Source organism: Anser cygnoides, unplaced genomic scaffold, assembly GCF_040182565.1.
Source record: "Anser cygnoides isolate HZ-2024a breed goose unplaced genomic scaffold, Taihu_goose_T2T_genome scaffold_62_1, whole genome shotgun sequence".
Classification (NCBI taxonomy): domain Eukaryota; kingdom Metazoa; phylum Chordata; class Aves; order Anseriformes; family Anatidae; genus Anser; species Anser cygnoides.
The window spans coordinates 318,187-337,894 of record NW_027103079.1 but is presented as its reverse complement, the minus strand read 5'-3'; the positions used below and the strand labels follow the sequence as shown (position 1 = coordinate 337,894).

At 58.0% G+C, this 19,708-nt stretch overlaps 1 long non-coding RNA gene across 1 annotated transcript in view; it reads right to left on the bottom strand.

Annotated features, from left to right (window-relative positions):
• Positions 1 to 588: 588 nt before the first annotated feature.
• Positions 589 to 19,708, bottom strand: part of LOC136789565 (uncharacterized) — a 66,559-nt gene continuing 47,439 nt past the window's right edge. The window contains exon 2 of the long non-coding RNA XR_010828253.1: positions 589 to 1,727. This is a non-coding gene — a long non-coding RNA (uncharacterized lncRNA). The remainder of the gene's footprint in view (positions 1,728 to 19,708) is intronic.

The window sequence follows — 19,708 nt, the reverse complement described above, 5'->3', positions numbered from 1 at the left end:
TTATTCATACTACTAATGACCCAACGAGGCTCAATCCCCTCCCACATCACATCTATGCAAAACTCAACCACGCGAGAACACCTGCTCATAACACTCCACATTATCCCAATATTCCTCCTAATCCTCAAACCCGAACTGATCTCCGGAATCCCCTCATGCAAGTATAGTTTAAACCAAACATTAGACTGTGATTCTAAGAATAGAAGTTCAAACCTTCTTACCTGCCGAGGGGAGGGTTTAACCAACAAGAGCTGCTAACTCTTACATCTGAGCCTAAAACCTCAGCCCCCTTACTTTTAAAGGATAACAGCAATCCACTGGTCTTAGGAACCACCCATCTTGGTGCAAATCCAAGTAAAAGTAGTGAACCCCACACTACTAATCAACTCCCTCACACTACTCACGCTGACAATCCTCCTAACCCCAATCATCCTGCCATTTCTATTTAAAAACTTTAAAAACACCCCACAAGCCACCACCCGCGCTGTTAAAACCGCATTCCTAATTAGCCTAGCCCCTACAACCGCATTCATCTACTCGGGAGTAGAATCTGTCACCTGCCACTGGGAGTGAAAATTCATTATAAACTTTAAAATCCCCCTGAGCCTAAAAATAGACCAATACTCAATAACATTTCTTCCAATCGCCCTATTTGTAACATGATCAATCCTACAATTCGCCATATGATACATGGCCTCAGAGCCATACGTAACAAAATTTTTCACCTACCTACTGACATTCCTAGTCGCCATACTCCTCCTAACAACCGCAAACAACATATTCCTCCTATTCGTAGGCTGGGAAGGAGTAGGAATCATGTCCTTCCTTCTCATCGGCTGATGACAAGGCCGAGCAGATGCCAACACCGCCGCCCTACAAGCCGTAATCTACAACCGAATCGGAGACATCGGACTGATCCTGAGCATAGCATGACTAGCTTCAACATTCAACACCTGAGAGATCCAACAAGCCGTACACCCCCACCAAACCCCAATCCTCCCCCTCATAGGATTAATCCTCGCAGCCGCAGGAAAATCCGCCCAATTTGGACTGCACCCATGACTGCCCGCAGCAATAGAAGGCCCCACCCCAGTATCAGCCCTACTGCACTCCAGTACCATAGTAGTAGCCGGAATCTTCCTGCTCATCCGCATGCACCCCCTGCTAGCCACCAACCAGACAGCCCTAACTGCCTGCCTATGCCTAGGTGCTCTATCAACCCTATTCGCTGCCACATGCGCCCTAACCCAAAATGACATCAAAAAAATCATTGCTTTCTCAGCATCCAGCCAACTAGGACTAATAATAGTCACTATCGGACTAAACCTCCCACAACTAGCCTTCCTACACATCTCAACCCATGCCTTCTTTAAAGCCATACTATTCCTATGCTCAGGGTCTATCATCCACAACCTAAACGGAGAACAAGATATCCGAAAGATAGGAGGCCTACAGAAAATACTCCCAGTCACTACTTCCTGCCTAACCATCGGAAACCTGGCGCTGATAGGAACCCCATTCCTAGCCGGATTCTACTCAAAAGACCTCATCATCGAAAGCTTAAACACATCATACCTAAATACTTGAGCCCTACTCCTAACCCTTATAGCCACAGCATTCACCGCAACCTACAGCATCCGCATAACCATCCTAGTCCAAGCTGGACAAACCCGAATCCCCCCAATAGTATCAATAAACGAAAACAACCCACTAATCACCGCCCCCCCCTAACCCGACTCGCCCTAGGCAGCATTACAGCAGGAATAATCATTACCTCTTTCATCACACCAACCAAAACCCCCCCAATAACCATACCCCTTATCACCAAAACCGCTGCCATCCTCATAACAATCCTAGGAATCATCCTAGCCCTAGAACTATCGAACATAACACACACCCTCACTCACCCCAAACCAAACCCCCTCATAAACTTCTCCTCTGCATTAGGGTACTTCAACCCCCTAGTACACCGATTCTTCTCCAAAAACCTACTAGAAAAGGGACAAAACATTGCCCTACACTTGATCGACCTCTCCTGACTCAAAAAAATAGGGCCAGAGGGCCTTGCTGAACTACAAGTAGCCGCAAGCAAAGCCGCAACCTCAATACACACAGGGCTAATTAAGGCCTACCTAGGATCCTTCGCCCTCTCCATCCTGGTAATAATCCTAATAACACACAGACTCACTAATGGCCCCTAACATCCGCAAATCCCATCCCCTACTAAAAATAATCAACAACTCCCTAATCGACCTACCCGCCCCCTCCAACATCTCTGCCTGATGAAACTTCGGCTCCCTTCTAGCCATCTGCTTAGCCACACAAATCCTAACAGGCCTGCTACTAGCCATACACTACACCGCAGACACTTCACTCGCCTTCTCCTCAGTAGCTCACACATGCCGAGACGTCCAGTACGGATGGCTCATCCGCAACCTCCACGCCAACGGTGCTTCGCTCTTCTTTATCTGCATCTACTTACACATCGGACGAGGCCTCTACTACGGCTCCTACCTATACAAAGAAACCTGAAACACAGGAGTAATCCTCCTACTCACCCTAATAGCAACTGCCTTCGTAGGGTATGTCCTACCATGAGGACAAATGTCATTCTGAGGGGCCACCGTAATCACCAACCTATTCTCAGCCATCCCGTACATTGGGCAAACTCTAGTAGAATGAGCCTGAGGAGGATTCTCAGTAGACAATCCAACCTTAACCCGATTCTTCGCCATCCACTTCCTACTGCCCTTCCTAATTGCAGGAATCACCCTAGTCCACCTAACCTTCCTACACGAATCAGGCTCAAATAACCCACTAGGAATCGTATCAGACTGCGACAAAATCCCATTCCACCCATACTTCTCCATTAAAGACAGCTTAGGGCTTACCCTAATAATCACCCCTCTAATACCACTAGCCCTATTTTCACCGAACCTCCTGGTTCTTGGAATCCTAGTTGGGAGTGGTTGGCCACATGAGAAGTACAGGATTTTTACCTGTGATTTAGTTTGACAAGGCTAAGTAATTGGTTTACTAACGTCTCATAAGAAAGAAGCATGAGCGGTTAATGCAGTTGGCTTGAAACCCATCCCCAGTGGTGCCAGTGCACTCTCTGAACTCACTGAAGTGCATCCCCAGTGGTGCCAGTGCACTCTCTGCACTCACTGCACTGCATCCCCAGTGGTGCCAGGGCGCTCTCTGGAGTCACAGCACTGCATCCCCAGTGGTGCCAGTGCACTCTCTGGACTCACTGCAGTGCATCCCCAGTGGTGCCAGTGCACTCTCTGGACTCACTGCAGAGCATCCCCAGTGGTGCCAGTGCACTCTCTGGACTCACTGTAGTGCATCCCCAGTGGTGCCAGTGCTCTCTCTGGACTCACTGCACTGCATCCCCAGTGGTGCCAGTGCACTCTCTGCACTCACTGCAGTGCAACCCCAGTGGTGCCAGTGCACTCTCTGGACTCACTGCACTGCATCCCCAGTGGTGCCAGTGCACTCTCTGGACTCACTGCAGAGCATCCCCAGTGGTGCCAGTGCACTCTGTGGACTCACTGTAGTGCATCCCCAGTGGTGCCAGTGCTCTCTCTGGACTCACTGCACTGCATCCCCAGTGGTGCCAGTGCACTCTCTGGACTCACTGCAGTGCAACCCCAGTGGTGCCAGTGCACTCTCTGGACTCACTGCACTGCATCCCCAGTGGTGCCAGTGCACTCTCTGCACTCACTGCACTGCATCCCCAGTGGTGCCAGTGCACTCTCTGGACTCACTGCAGGGCATCACCAGTGGTGCCAGTGCACTCTCTGCACTCACTTCACTGCATCCCCAGTGGTGCCAGTGCACTCTCTGAACTCACTGAAGTGCATCCCCAGTGGTGCCAGTGCACTCTCTGCACTCACTGCACTGCATCCCCAGTGGTGCCAGGGCTCTCTCTGGAGTCACAGCACTGCATCCCCAGTGGTGCCAGTGCACTCTCTGGACTCACTGCAGTGCATCCCCAGTGGTGCCAGTGCACTCTCTGGACTCACTGCAGAGCATCCCCAGTGGTGCCAGTGCACTCTGTGGACTCACTGTAGTGCATCCCCAGTGGTGCCAGTGCTCTCTCTGGACTCACTGCACTGCATCCCCAGTGGTGCCAGTGCACTCTCTGCACTCACTGCAGTGCAACCCCAGTGGTGCCAGTGCACTCTCTGGACTCACTGCACTGCATCCCCAGTGGTGCCAGTGCACTCTCTGGACTCACTGCACTGCATCACCAGTGGTGCCAGTGCACTCTCTGCACTCACTGCACTGCATCCCCAGTGGTGCCAGTGCACTCTCTGGACTCACTGCAGGGCATCCCCAGTGGTGCCAGTGCACTCTCTGCACTCACTTCACTGCATCCCCAGTGGTGCCAGTGCACTCTCTGGACTCACTGCACTGCATCCCCAGTGGTGCCAGTGAAGTCTTTGGACTCACTGCACTGCATCCCCAGTGGTGCCAGTGCACTCTCTGCAGTCACTGAAGTGCATCCCCAGTGGTGCCAGTGCACTCTCTGGAATCACTGCACTGCATCCCCAGTGGTGCCAGTGCACTCTCTGGACTCAGTGTACTGCATCCCCACTGGTCCAGTGCACTCTGTGGACTCACTGCACTGCATCCCCAGTGGTGCCAGTGCACTCTCTGGACACACTGTACTGCATCACATGTGGTGCCAGTGCACTCTCTGCACTCACTGCACAGCATCCCCAGTGGTGCCAGTGCATTCACTGGACTCACTAGACTGCATGCCCAGTGGTGCCAGTGCACTCTCTGGACTCACTGCACTGTATCCCCAGTGGTGTCAGTGCACTCTCTGTACTCACTGAAGTGCATCCCCAGTGGTGCCAGTGCAGTCTCTGGAGTAACTGCAGTGCATCCCCAGTGGTGCCAAAGCACTCTCTGGACTCCCGGCACCGCATCCCCAGTGGTGTCAGTGCACTCTCTGGACTCACTGCACTGCATCCCCAGTGGTGCCAGTGCAGTCTCTGGAGTAACTGCACTGCATCCCCAGTGGTGCCAAAGCACTCTCTGGACTCCCGGCACCGCATCCCCAGTGGTGTAGTGCACTCTCTGGACTCACTGCACTGCATCCCCAGTGGTGCCAGTGCACTCTCTGGACTCACTGCACTGCATCCCCAGTGGTACCAGTGCACTCTCTGGACTCACTGCAGTGCATCCCCAGTGCTGCCAGTGCACTCTCTGGAGTCACTGCACTGCATCCCCTGTAGTGCCAGTGCACTCTCTGGACACACTGCACTGCATCACCAGTGGCGCCAGTGCACTCTCTGGACTCACTGCAGTGCATCCCCAGTGGTGCCAGTGCACTCTCTGCACTCACTGCACTGCATCCCCAGTGGTGCCAGTGCACTCTCTGGACTCACTGCAGTGCATCACCAGTGGTGCCAGTGCACTCTCTGGACTCACTGCACTGCATCCCCAATGGTGCAAGTGCACTCTCTCGAGTCACTGTACTACATCCCCAGTGGTGCCAGTGCACTCACTGGACTCACTGTACTGCATCATCTGTGGTGCCAGTGCACTCTCTGGACTCACTGCAGGGCATCCCCAGTGGTGCCAGTGCACTCTCTGTACTCACTGCAGTGCATCCCCAGTGGTGCCAGTGCACTCTCTGCACTCACTGCACTGCATCCCCAGTGGTGCCAGTGCAGTCTCTGGAGTAACTGCAGTGCATCCCCAGTGGTGCCAAAGCACTCTCTGGACTCCCGGCACCGCATCCCCAGTGGTGCCAGTGCACTCTCTGGACTCACTGCACTGCATCCCCAGTGGTGCCAGTGCACTCTCTGGACTCACTGCACTGCATCCCCAGTGGTGCCAGTGCACTCTCTGGACTCACTGCAGTGCATCCCAAGTGGTGCCAGTGCACTCTCTGGACTCACTGCAGTGCATCCCCAGTGGTGCCAGTGCACTCTCTGGACTCACTGCACTGCATTCTCAGTGGTGCCAGTGCATTCTCTGGACTCACTGCAGTGCATCCCCAGTGGTGCCAGTACACTCACTGGACTCACTGCACTGCATCCCCAGTGGTGCCAGTGCACTCTCTGGACTCACTAAACTGCATCACCAGTGGTGCCAGTGCACTCTCTGGACTCAGTGCACTGCAACCCCAGTGCTGCCAGTGCATTCACTGGACTCACTTTACTGCACCTCCAGTGGTGCCAGTGGACTCTCTAGGCTCACTGCAGTGCATCCCCAGTGGTGCCAGTGCACTCTCTGGACTCACTGCACTGCATCCCCAGTGGTGCCAGTGCACTCGCTGGATTCACTGCACTGCATCCCCAGTGGTGCTAGTGCACTCGCTGGACTCACTGCAGTGCATCCCCAGTGGTGCCAGTGCACTCTCTGGACTCACTGAAGTGCATTCTCAGTGGTGCCAGTGCACTCTCTGGTCTCACTGCAGTGCATCCCCAGGGGTGCCAGTGCACTCTCTGGACTCACTGAACTGCATCCCCAGTGGTGCCAGTGCACTCTCTGGACTCACTGCACTGCATCCCCAGTGGTGCCAGTGCACTCTCTGGACTCACTACACGGCATCCCCAGTGGTGCCAGTGCACTGTCTGGACTCACTGCAGTGCATCCCCAGTGGTGCCAGTGCACTCTGTGGACTCACTGTACTGCACCCCCAGTGGTGCCAGTGCACTCACTGGACTGACTGCACTGCATCCCCAGTGGTGCCAGTGCACTCACTGGACTCACTGCAGGGCATCCCCAGTGGTGCCAGTGCACTCTCTGGACTCATTGCACTGCATCCCCAGTGGTGCCAGTGTACTCACTGGACTGACTGCACTGCATCCCCAGTGGTGCCAGTGCGCTCTCCGGAGTCACAGCACTGCATCCCCAGTGGTGCCAGTGCACTCACTGGACTCACTGCAGTGCATCCCCAGTGGTGCCAGTGCACTCTCTGGACTCACTGTACTGCATCACAGGTTGTGCCAGTGCACTCTCTGGACTCACTGCACTGCATCCCCAGTGGTGCCATTGCAATCTCTGGACTCACTGTAGTGCATCCCCAGTGGTGCCAGTGCACTCTCTGGACTCACTGCAGTGCATCCCCAGTGGTGCCAGTGCACTCTCTGGACTCACTGTACTGCATCACCAGTGGTGCCAGTGCACTCTCTGGACTCATTGCAGTGCATCCCCACTGGTGCCAGTGCACTCTCTGGACTTAGTGCACTGCAGCCCCTGTGGTGCCAGTGCACTCTCTGGACTCACTGCACTGCATCCCCAGTGGTGCCAGTGCACTCTCTGGACTCACTGCACTGCATCCCTAGTGGTGCCAGTACACTCTCTGGACTCACTTCTCTGCATTCCCAGTGGTGCCAGTGAACTCTCTGCACTCACTGCACAGCATCCCCATTGGTGCCAGTGCATTCACTGGACTCACTGGACTGCATCACCAGTGGTGCCAGTGCACTCTCTGGACTCAATGCACTGCATCCCCAGTGGTGCCAGTGCACTCTCTGGACTCACTGCACTGCATCCCCAGTGGTGCCAGTGTACTCTCTGGACTCACTGCACTGCATCCCCAGTGGTGCCAGAGCACTCTCTGGACTCACTGCACTGCATCCCCAGTGGTGCCAGTGCACTCTCTGGACTCACTGCACTGTATCCCCAGTGGTGTCAGTGCACTCTCTGTAGACACTGAAGTGCATCCCCAGAGGTGCCAGTAAACTCTCTGGACTCACTACACTGCATCCCCAGTGGTGGCAGTGCACTCTCTGTTCTCACTGCACTGCATCCCCAGTGGTGCCAGTGCACTCTCTGGACTCACTGCACTGTATCCCCAGTGGTGCCAGTGCAATCTCTGGACTCACTGCAGTGCATCCCCAGTGGTGCCAGTGCACTCTCTGGACTCACTACAGTGCATCCCCAGTGGTGCCATTGCACTCACTGGACTCACTGGACACATCCCCAGTGGTGCCAGAGCACTCTCTGGACTCACTGCACTGCATCCCCAGTGGTGCCAGTGCACTCTCTGGACTCGCTGCAGGGCATCCCCATTGGTGCCAGTGCACTCTCTGGACGCACTGTACTGCATTCCCAGTGGTGCCAGTGAAGTCTCTGGACTCACTGCACTGCATCCCCAGTGGTGCCAGTGCACTCTCTGGACTCACTGCACTGCATCCCCAGTGGTGCCAGTGCACTCACTGGATTCACTGCACTGCATCTCCAGTGGTGCCAGTGCACTCTCTGGACACACTGCACTGCATCCCCAGTGGTGCCAGTGCACTCTCTGGACTCACTGTACTGCATCCCCAGTGGTGACAGTGCACTCTCTGGACTCACTGCAGGGCATCCCCAGTGGTGCCACTGCACTCTCTGTACTCACTGCAGTGCATCCCCAGTGGTGCCAGTGCACTCTCTGCACTCACTGCACTGCATCCCCAGAGGTGCCAGTGCAGTCTCTGGAGTAACTGCAGTGCATCCCCAGTGGTGCCAAAGCACTCTCTGGACTCCCGGCACCGCATCCCCAGTGGTGCCAGTGCACTCTCTGGACTCACTGCACTGCATCCCCAGTGGTGCCAGTGCACTCTTTGGACTCACTGCACTGCATCCCCAGTGGTGCCAGTGCACTCTCTGGACTCACTGCAGTGCATCCCCAGTGCTGCCAGTGCACTCTCTGGAGTCACTGCAGTGCAAACCCAGTGGTGCCAGTGCACTCTCTGCACTCTATGAAGTGCATTCTCAGTGGTGCCAGTGCACTCTCTGGACTCACTGCAGTGCATCCCCAGTGGTGCCAGTGCACTCTCTGGACTCACTGCACTGCATCCCCAGTGGTGCCAGTGCACTCTATGGACTCACTGCAGGGCATCCCCAGTGGTGCCAGTGCACTCTCTGGACTCACTGTACTGCATCCCCAGTGCTGCCAGTGCACTCTCTGGACTCACTGCATTGCAACCCCAGTGCTGCCAGTGCACTCTCTGGACTCACTGCACTGCATCCCCAGTGGTGCCAGTGCACTCTCTGGACTCACTGCAGGGCATCCCCAGTGGTGCCAGTGCACTCACTGGACTCACTGTACTGCATCCCCAGTGGTGCCAGTGCACTCTCTGTACTCACTGCACTGCATCCCCAATGTTGCCAGTGCACTCTCTGTTCTCACTGCACTGCATCCCCAGTGGTGCCAGTGCACTCTCTGTTCTCACTGCACTGCATACCCAGTGGTGCCAGTGCACTCTCTGGACTCACTGCACTGTATCCCCAGTGGTGCCAGTGCAATCTCTGGACTCACTGCAGTGCATCCCCAGTGGTGCCAGTGCACTCTCTGGACTCACTGCAGTGCATCCCCAGTGGTGCCATTGCACTCACTGGACTCACTGGACACATCCGCAGTGGTGCCAGTGCACTCTCTGGACTCACTGCACTGCATCCCCAGTGGTGCCAGTGCACTCTCTGGACTCACTGCAGGGCATCCCCATTGGTGCCAGTGCACTCTCTGGACTCACTGCACTGCATTCCCAGTGGTGCCAGTGAAGTCTCTGGACTCACTGCACTGCATCCCCAGTGGTGCCAGTGCAATCTCTGGACTCACTGCACTGCATCCCCAGTGGTGCCAGTGCACTCTCTGGACTCACTGCACTGCACCCCCAGTGGTGCCAGTGCACTCACTGGATTCACTGCACTGCATCTCCAGTGGTGCCAGTGCACTCTCTGGACACACTGCACTGCATCCCCAGTGGAGCCAGTGCACTCTCTGGACTCACTGTACTGCATCCCCAGTGGTGACAGTGCACTCTCTGGACTCACTGCAGGGCATCCCCAGTGGTGCCACTGCACTCTCTGTACTCATTGCAGTTCATCCCCAGTGGTGCCAGTGCAGTCTCTGGAGTAACTGCAGTGCATCCCCAGTGGTGCCAAAGCACTCTCTGGACTCACTGCACCGCATCCCCAGTGGTGCCAGTGCACTCTCTGGACTCACTGCACTGCATCCCCAGTGGTGCCAGTGCACTCTCTGGACTCACTGTACTGCATCCCCAATGGTGCCAGTGCACTCTCTGGACTCACTGCACTGCATCCCCAGTGCTGCCAGTGCACTCTCTGGAGTCACTGCAGTGCATCCCCAGTGGTGCCAGTGCACTCTCTGCACTCTATGAAGTGCATTCTCAGTGGTGCCAGTGCACTCTCTGGACTCACTGCAGTGCATCCCCAGTGGTGCCAGTGCACTCTCTGGACTCACTGCACTGCATCCCCAGTGGTGCCAGTGCACTCTATGGACTCACTGCAGGGCATCCCCAGTGGTGCCAGTGCACTCTCTGAACTCACTGGAGTGCATCACCAGTGGTGCCAGTGCACTCTCTGGACTCACTGCAGGGCATCCCCAGTGGTGCCAGTGCACTCTCTGGACTCACTGCAGGGCATCCCCAGTGGTGCCAGTGCACTCACTGGACTCACTGTACTGCATCCCCAGTGGTGCCAGTGCACTCTCTGGACTCACTGCAGGGCATCCCCAGTGGTGCCAGTGCACTGTCTGGACTCACTGCAGGGCATCCCCAGTGGTGCCAGTGCACTGTCTGGACTCACTGCAGGGCATCCCCAGTGGTGCCAGTGCACTGTCTGGACTCACTGCAGGGCATCCCCAGTGGTGCCAGTGCACTGTCTGGACTCACTGCAGTGCATCCCCAGTGGTGCCAGTGCACTCTCTGGACTCACTGTACTGCACCCCCAGTGGTGCTAGTGCACTCACTGGACTCACTGCACTGCATCCGACGTGGTGCCAGTGCACTCTCTGGACTCACTGCAGTGCATCCCCAGTGGTGCCAGTGCACTCTCTGGACTCACTGCACTGCATCCCCAGTGCTGCTAGTGTACTCACTGGACTGACTGCACTGCATCCCCAGTGGTGCCAGTGCGATCTCCGGAGTCACAGCACTGCATCCCCAGTTGTGCCAGTGCACTCACTGGACACACTGTACTGCATCACAGGTTGTGCCAGTGCACTCTCTGGACTCACTGCACTGCATCCCCAGTGGTGCCAGTGCACTCTCTGGACTCACTGCACTGCATCCCCAGTGGTGCCAGTGCACTCTCTGGACTCACTGCACTGTATCCCCAGTGGTTCCAGTGCACTCTCTGGACTCACTGCACTGCATCCCCAGTGGTGCCAGTGCACTCTCTGGACTCACTGCAGTGCATCCCCAGTCGTGCCAGTGCACTCTCTGGACTCACTGTACTGCATCCCCAGTGGTGCCAGTGCACTCACTGGACTCACTGGACACATCCCCATTGGTGCCAGTGCACTCTCTGGACTCACTGCACTGCATCCCCAGTGGTGCCAGTGCCCTCTCTGGACTCACTGCAGGGCATCCCCATTGGTGCCAGAGCACTCTCTGGACTCACTGCACTGCATCCCCAGTGGAGCCAGTGAAGTCTCTGGACTCACTGCACTGCATCCCCAGTGTTGCCAGTGCAATCTCTGGACTCACTGCACTGCATCCCCAGTGGTGCCAGTGCACTCTCTGGACTCACTGTACTGCATCCCCAGTGGTGCCAGTGCACTCTGTGGACTCACTGTACTGCATCCCCAGTGGTGCCAGTGCAATCTCTGGACTCACTGCAGTGCATCCCCCGTGGTGCCAGTGCACTCTCTGGACTCACTGCACTGCATCCCCAGTGGTGCCAGTGCACTCTCTGGACTCACTGCACTGCAGCCCCAGTGGTGCCAGTGAACTCTCTGGACTAACTGCACTGCATCCCCAGTGGTGCCAGTGCACTCTCTGGACTCACTGTACTGCATCCCCAGTAGTGCCAGTGCACTCTCTGGACTCACTGCAGTGCATCCCCAGTGGTGCCATTGAGCTCTCTCGACTCACTGCCCTGCATCCCCAGTGGTGCCAGTGTACTAACAGGATTCACTGCACTGCATCCCTGGTGGTGCTAGTGCACTCTCTGGACTCACTGCAGTGCATCCCCAGTGGTGCCAGTGCACTCTCTGGACTCACTGAAGTGCATCCCCAGTGGAGCCAGTGCACTCTCTGGACTCACTGCACTGCATCCCCAGTGGTGCCAGTGCACTCTCTGGACTCACTGCACTGCATCCCCAGTGGTGCCAGTGCAATCTCTGTACTCACTGTATTGCATCCGCAGTGGTGCCAGTGCACTCTCTGGACTCACTGCAGTGCATCCCCAGTGGTGCCAGTGCACTCTCTGGACTCACTGTACTGCATCACCAGTGGTGCCAGTGCACTCTCTGGACTCATTGCAGTGCATCCCCACTGGTGCCAGTGCACTCTCTGGACTTACTGCACTGCAGCCCCAGTGGTGCCAGTGCACTCTCTGGACTCACTGCACTGCATCCCCAGTGGTGCCAGTGCACTCTCTGGACTCACTGCACTGCATCCCTAGTGGTGCCAGTGCACTCTCTGGACTCACTTCTCTGCATTCCCAGTAGTGCCAGTGAAGTCTCTGGACTCACTGCACTGCATCCCCAGTGGTGCCAGTGCACTCTCTGGACTCACTGTACTGCATCCCCAGTGTTGCCAGTGCACTCTGTGTACTCACTGTACTGCATCCCCAATGGTGCCAGTGCACTCTCAGGACTCACTGCAGTGCATCCCCAGTGGTGCCAGTGCACTCTCTGGACTCACTGAAGTGCATCCCCAGTGGTGCCAGTGCACTCTCTGGACACACTGCACTGCATTCCCAGTAGCGCCAGTGCACTCTCTGGACTCACTGCAGTGCATCCCCAGTAGTGCCAGTGCACTCTCTGGACTCACTGCACTGCATCCCCAGTGGTGCCAGTGCACTCTCTGGACTCACTGCAGTGCAACATCAGTGGTGCCAGTGCACTCTCTCGAGTCACTGCCCTACATCCCCAGTGGAGCCAGTGCACTCACTGGACTCACTGTACTGCATAATCTATGGTGCCAGTGCACTCTCTGGACTAACTGCAGTGCATCCCCTGTGGTGCCAGTGCACTCTCTGGACTCAATATACTGCATCACCAGTGGTGCCAGTGCACTCTCTGGACTCACTGCACTGCATCCCCAATGCTGCCAGTGCATTCACTAGACTCACTGGACTTCATCTCCAGTGGTGCCAGTGCACTCTCTGGACTCACTGAACTGCATCCCCAGTGGTGCCAGTGCACTCACTGGATTCACTGCACTGCATCCCCAGTGGTTCCAGTGCACTCTGTGGACTCACTGCACTGCATCCCCAGTGGTGCCAGTGCACTCTCTGGACTCACTGCACTGCATCCCCAGTGGTGCCAGTGCACTCTCTGGACTCACTAAACTGCATCACCAGTAGTGCCAGTGCACTCTCTGTACTCACTGCACTGCATCCCCAGTGGTGCCAGTGCACTCTCTGGACTCACTGCACTGCATCCCCAGTGGTGCCAGTGCACTCACTGGACTCACTGCACTGCATCCCCAGTGGTGCCAGTGCACTCTCTGGACTCACTGAACTGCATCCCCAGTGGTGCCAGTGCACTCTCTGGACTCACTGTACTGCATCCCCAGTGTTGCCAGTGCACTCTCTGGACTCACTGCAGTGCATCCCCAGTGGTGCCAGTGCACTCTCTGGACTCACTGCACTGCATCCCCAGTGTTGCCAGTGCACTCTCTGGACTCACTGCACTGCTCCAGCCGCGGCAGTCGCTCCAGCCGCGGTAGCCCTCCAGCCTCGGCAGCCGCGGCAGCCGCGGCAGCCGCTCCAGCCGCGGCAGCTCTCCGTCCGCGGCATACGCGGCAGACTCTCCGACCGCGGCAGCCGCTACAGCCGCTCCAGCCGCGGCAGACGCGGTAGCCGCTCCAAACGCGGCAGGCGCTCCAACCGCGGCAACCACTCTAGCCGTGGCAGCAGCTCCACTCGGTAGCGGCTGGAGCGGCTGCCGCGGCTGGAGCGGCTGGAGCGGCTGCCACGGCTAGAGCGCCTGCCGCGTTTGGAGCGGCTGCCGCGGCTGGAGCGGCTGGAGCGGCTGGAGCGGCTGCCGCGGCTGGAGCGGCTGCCGCGGCTGGTGGGGCTAACGCGGCTGGAGAGGCTGACGCGGTTGGAGCGTCTAGAGCGTCTGCCGCGGCTGGAGGGGCGACCGCGGCTGGAGCGGTTGACGCGGCTGGAGCGGATGCCGAGGCTGGAGTGGCACTCTCTGGACTCACTGCACTGCATCACCAGTGGTGCCAGTGCACTCTCTGGACTCACTGCAGTGCATCCCCAGTGGTGCCAGTGCACTCTCTGGACTCACTGCAGTGCATCCCCAGTGGTGCCAGTGCACACTCTGGACTCACTGCACTGCATCCCCAGTGGTGCTAGTGCACTCTCTGGACTCACTGCAGTGCATCCCCAGTGGTTCCAGTGCACTCTCTGGACTCACTGCACTGCATCACCAGTGGTGCCAGTGCACTCTCTGGACTCACTGCAGTGCATCCCCAGTGGTGCCAGTGCACTCTCTGGACTCACTGCACTGCATCCCCAGTGGTGCCAGTGCACTCTCTGGACTCACTGTACTGCATCACCAGAGGTGCCAGTGCACTCTCTGGACTCACCGCACTGCACCCTGAGTGGTGCCAGTGCACTCTCTGGACTCACTGCACCGCATCCCCAGTGGTGTCAGTGCACTCTCTGAAGTCACTGCGCTGCATCCCCAGTGGTGCCAGTGCACTCCCTGGACTCACTGCACTGCTCCAGCCGCGGCAGCCGCTCCAGCCTCGGTATCCTTCCGGCGGTGGCAGCCGCTCCACTCGGTAGCGGCTGGAGCGGCTGCCGCGGCTGGAGCGGCTGCCGCGGCTGGAGCGGCTGCCGCGGCTGGAGCGGCTGGAGCGGCTGCCGCGGATGGAGCGGCTGCCGCGGATGGAGGGGCTGGAGCGGCTGCCGCGGCTGGAGCGGCTGGAGCGGCTGCCGCGGCTGGAGCGTCTGCCGCGGCTGGAGGGGCTACCGCGGATGCAGCGGTTGACTGGGCTGGAGCGGATGCCGAGGCTGGAGCGGCACTCTCTGGACTCACTGCACTGCATCACCAGTGGTGCTAGTGCACTCTCTGGACTCACTGCACTGCATCCCCAGTGGTGCTAGTGCACTCTCTGGACTCACTGCAGTGCATCCCCAGTGGTGCTAGTGCACTCTGGACTCACTGCAGTGCATCCCCAGTGGTGCCAATGCACTCTCTGGACTCACTGCACCGCATTCCCACTGGTGTCAGTGCACTCTCTGGACTCACTGCGCTGCATCCCCAGTGCTGCCTGTGCACTGTCTGGACTCACTGCACTGCATCCCCTGTGGTGCCAGTGCACTCTCTGGAGTAACTGCAATGCATCCCCAGTGGTGCGAAATTACTCTATGCACTCCAGGCACCGCATCCCCAGTGGTGTCAGTGCACACTCTGGACTCCCGGCACCCTATCCCCAGTGGTGCCAGTGCACTCTCTGGACTCAGTGCACCGCATCGCCAGTGGGGCCAGTGCACTCTCTGGACTAACTGCAGTGCATCCCCATTGGTGCCAGTTCACTCTCTGGAGTCACTGCAGTGCATCCACAGTGGTGCCAAAGCACTCTCTGGACTCCTGGCACCACATCCCCAGTGGTGCCAGTGCACTCTCTGGACTCGCGGCACTGCATCCGCAGTGTTGTCAGTACACTCTCTGCAGTCACTGTAGTGCATTCCCAGTGTGGCCGGGGCACGCTCTGGACTCACAGCACTGCATCCCCAGTGGTGCCAGTGCACTCTCTGGACTCACTGCACTGCATCACCAGTGGTGCCAGTGCACTCTCTGGACTCACTGCACTTAATCCCCAAGGTGCCAGTGCACTCTCTGGACTCACTGCACTGCTCCAGCCGCGGCAGCCTCTCCAGCCACACCAGACGCGGCATCCGCTCCAGACTCGGCATCCGCTCCAGCCGCGTTAACCGCTCCAGCCGCGGTAGCCCCTCCAGCCGCGCCAGCCGCTCCAGCCGCGGCAGCCGCTCCAGCCGCTCCAGCCGCGGCAGCCGCTCCAACCGCGGCAGCCGCTCCAGCCGCAGCAGCCGCTCCAGCCGCTCCAGCCGCGGCAGCCGCTCCAGCCGCTACCGAGTGGAGCGGCTGCCACGGCTGGAGAGTACCGCGGCTGGAGCGGTGCAGTGAGTCCAGGGAGTGCAAAGGCACCAGTGGGGATGGAGTGCAGTGAGTCCAAAGACTTCACTGTCACCACTGGGAATGCAGTGCGGTGAGTCCAGAGAGTGCACTGGCACCACTGGGGATGCGGCGCAGTGAGTCCAGAGAGTGCACTGGCACCACTCAGGGTGCAGTGCGGTGAGTCCAGAGAGTGCACTGGCACCACTGGGGATGCAGTACAGTGAGTCCAGAGAGTGCACTGGCACCACTGGGGATGCAGTGCAGTGAGTCCAGAGAGTGCACTGGCACCACTGGGGATGCGGTGCAGTGAGTCCAGAGAGTGCACTGGCACCACTGGGGATGCACTACACTGAGTCCAGGGATAGCACTGGCACCACTGGGGATGCAGTGCAGTGAGTCCAGAGAGTGCACTGGCACCACTGGGGATGCAGTGCAGTGAGTCCAGAGAGTGCACTGGCACCACTGGGGATGCCCTACAGTGAGTCCAGAGAGTGCACTGGCACCACTGGGGATGCACTACACTGAGTCCAGGGATAGCACTGGCACCACTGGGGATGCACTGCAGTGAGTCCAGAGAGTGCACTGGCACCATTGGGGATGCCCTGCAGTGAGTCCAGAGAGTGCACTGGCACCACTGGGGATGCAGTGCAGTGAGTCCAGAGAGTGCACGGGCTCCACTGGGGATGCACTGCAGTGAGTCCAGAGAGTGCACTGGCACCACTGGGGATGCACTTCAGTGAGTCCAGAGAGTGCACTGGCACCACTGGGGATGCACTGCAGTGAGTCCAGAGAGTGCACTGGCTCCACTGGGGATGCAGTGCAGTGAGTCCAGAGAGTGCACTGGCACCACTGGGGGTGCACTGCAGTGAGTCCAGAGAGTGCACTGGCTCCACTGGGGATGTGTCCAGTGAGTCCAGAGAGTGCACTGGCACCACTGGGGATGCGGTGCAGTGAGTCCAGAGAGTGCACTGGCACCACTCAGGGTGCAGTGCGGTGAGTCCAGAGAATGTAATGGCACCAATGGGGATGCAGTGCAGTGAGTCCAGAGAGTGCACTGGCACCACTGGGGATGCAGTGCAGTGAGTCCAAAGACTTCACTGTCACCACTGGGAATGCAGAGCAGTGAGTCCAGAGAGTGCACTGGCACCACTGGGGATGCAGTGAAGTGAGTCCAGAGAGTGCACTGGCACCACTGAGGATGCACTTCAGTGAGTCCAGAGAGTGCACTGGCACCACTGGGGATGCACTGCAGTGAGTCCAGAGAGTGCACTAGCACCACTGGGGATGCAGTGCAGTGAATCCAGTGAGTGCACTGGCACCACTGGTGATGCAGTGCAGTGAGTCCAGAGAGTGCTCTGGCACCACTGGAGATGCAGTACAGTGAGTCCAGTGAATGCACTGGAACCACTGGGGATGCAGTGCACTGAGTCCAGAGAGTGCACTGGCACCACTGGTGATGCAGTACAGTGAGTCCAGTGAGTGTACTGGCACCACTGGGGATGCAGTGCAGTGAGTCCACAGAGTGCACTGGCACCACTGGGGATGCAGTACAGTGAGTCCAGTGAGTGCACTGGCACCACTGGGGATGCAGTGCAGTGAGTCCAGAGTTTGCACTGGCACCACTGGGGATGCAGTGCCGCGAGTCCAGAGAGTGCACTGGCACCACAGGGGATGCGGTGCCGGAGGTCCAGAGAGTGCATTGGCACCACTGGGGATGCACTGCAGTGACTCCAGAGAGTGCACTGGCACCAATGGGGATGCACTGCAGTGAGCCCAGAGAGTGCACTGGCACCACTGGGGATGCGGTGCCAGAAGTCCAGAGAGTGCTTTGGCACCACTGGGGATGCACTGCAGTTACTCCAGAGAGTGCACAGGCAACACTGGGGATGCACTGCAGTGAGTCCAGAGAGTGCACTGCCACCACTGGAGATGACACGCAGTGATTCCAGAGAGTGCAATGGCACCACTGGGGATGCGGTGCAGTGAGTCCAGAGAGTGCACTGGCACCACTCAGGGTGCAGTGCGGTGAGTCCAGAGAATGCACTGGCACCAATGGGGATGCAGTGCAGTGAGTCCAGAGATTGCACTGGCACCACTGGGGATGCAGTGCAGTGAGTCCAGAGAGTGCACTGGCACCACTGGGGATGCAGTGCAGTGAGTCCAGTGAGTGCACTGGCGCCACTGGGGATGCACTGCAGTGAGTCCAGAGAGTGCACTGGCACCACTGAGAATGCACTTCAGTGAGTCCAGAGAGTGCACTGGCACCACTGGGGATGCACTGCAGTGAGTCCAGAGAGTGCACTAGCACCACTGGGGATGCAGTGCAGTGAATCCAGTGAGTGCACTGGCACCACTGGGGATGCAGTGCAGTGAGTCCAGAGAGTGCACTGGCACCACTGGAGATACAATACAGTGAGTCCTGTGAATGCACTGGAACCACTGGGGATGCAGTGCACTGAGTCCAGAGAGTGCACTGGCACCACCTGTGATGCAGTACAGTGAGTCCAGTGAGTGCACTGGCACCACTGGGGATGCAGTGCAGTGAGTCCAGAGAGTGCACTGGCACCACTGGGGATGCACTGCAGTGAGTCCACAGAGTGCACTGGCACCACTGGGGATGCAGTACAGTGAGTCCAGAGAGTGCACTGGCACCACAGGGGATGCGGTGCCGGAGGTCCAGAGAGTGCATTGGCACCACTAGGAATGCACTGCAGTGACTCCAGAGAGTGCACAGGCAACACTGGGGATGCACTGCAGTGAGTCCAGAGAGTGCACTGGCACCACTGGGGATGCACTGCAGTGAGTCCAGAGAGTGCACTGGCACCACTGGGGATGCAGTGCAGTGAGTCCAGAGAGTGCACTGGCACCACTTGGGATGCAGTGAACCGAGTGCAGAGAGTGCACTGGCACCAGTGGGGATGCAGTACAGTGAGTCCAGAGAGTGCACTGGCACCACTGGGGATGCAGTGCAGTGAGTCCACAGAGTGCACTGGCACCACTGGGGATGCAGTACAGTGAGTCCAGAGAGTGCACTGGCACCACTGGGGATGCGGTGCCGGGAGTCCAGAGAGTACTTTGGCACCACTGGGGATGCACTGCAGTTACTCCAGAGAGTGCACTGGAACCACTGGGGATGCAGTGCAGTGAGTCCAGAGAGTGCACTGGCACCACTGGGGATGCACTGCAGTGAGTCCAGAGAGTGCTCTGGCACCACTGGGGATGCAGTGCAGTGAGTCCAGAGAGTGCACTGGCACCACTGGGGATGCAGTGCAGTTACTCCAGAGAGTGCACTGGCACCACTGGGGATGCGGTGCAGTGAGTCCAGAGAATGCACTGGCACCACTGGGGATGCAGTGCAGTGAGTCCAGAGAGTGCACTGGCACCACTGGGGATGCAGTGCAGTCAGTCCAGTGAGTGCACTGGCACCACTGGGGGTGCAGTACAGTGAGTCCACAGAGTGCACTGGCACCACTGGGGATGCAGTGCAGTGAGTCCAGAGAGTGCACTGGCACCACTGGGGATGCACTGCAGTGAGTCCACAGAGTGCACTAGCACCACTGGGGATGCAAGTGCAGTGAGTCCAGAGAGTGCACTGGCACCACTGGGGATGCAGTGCAGTGAGTCCAG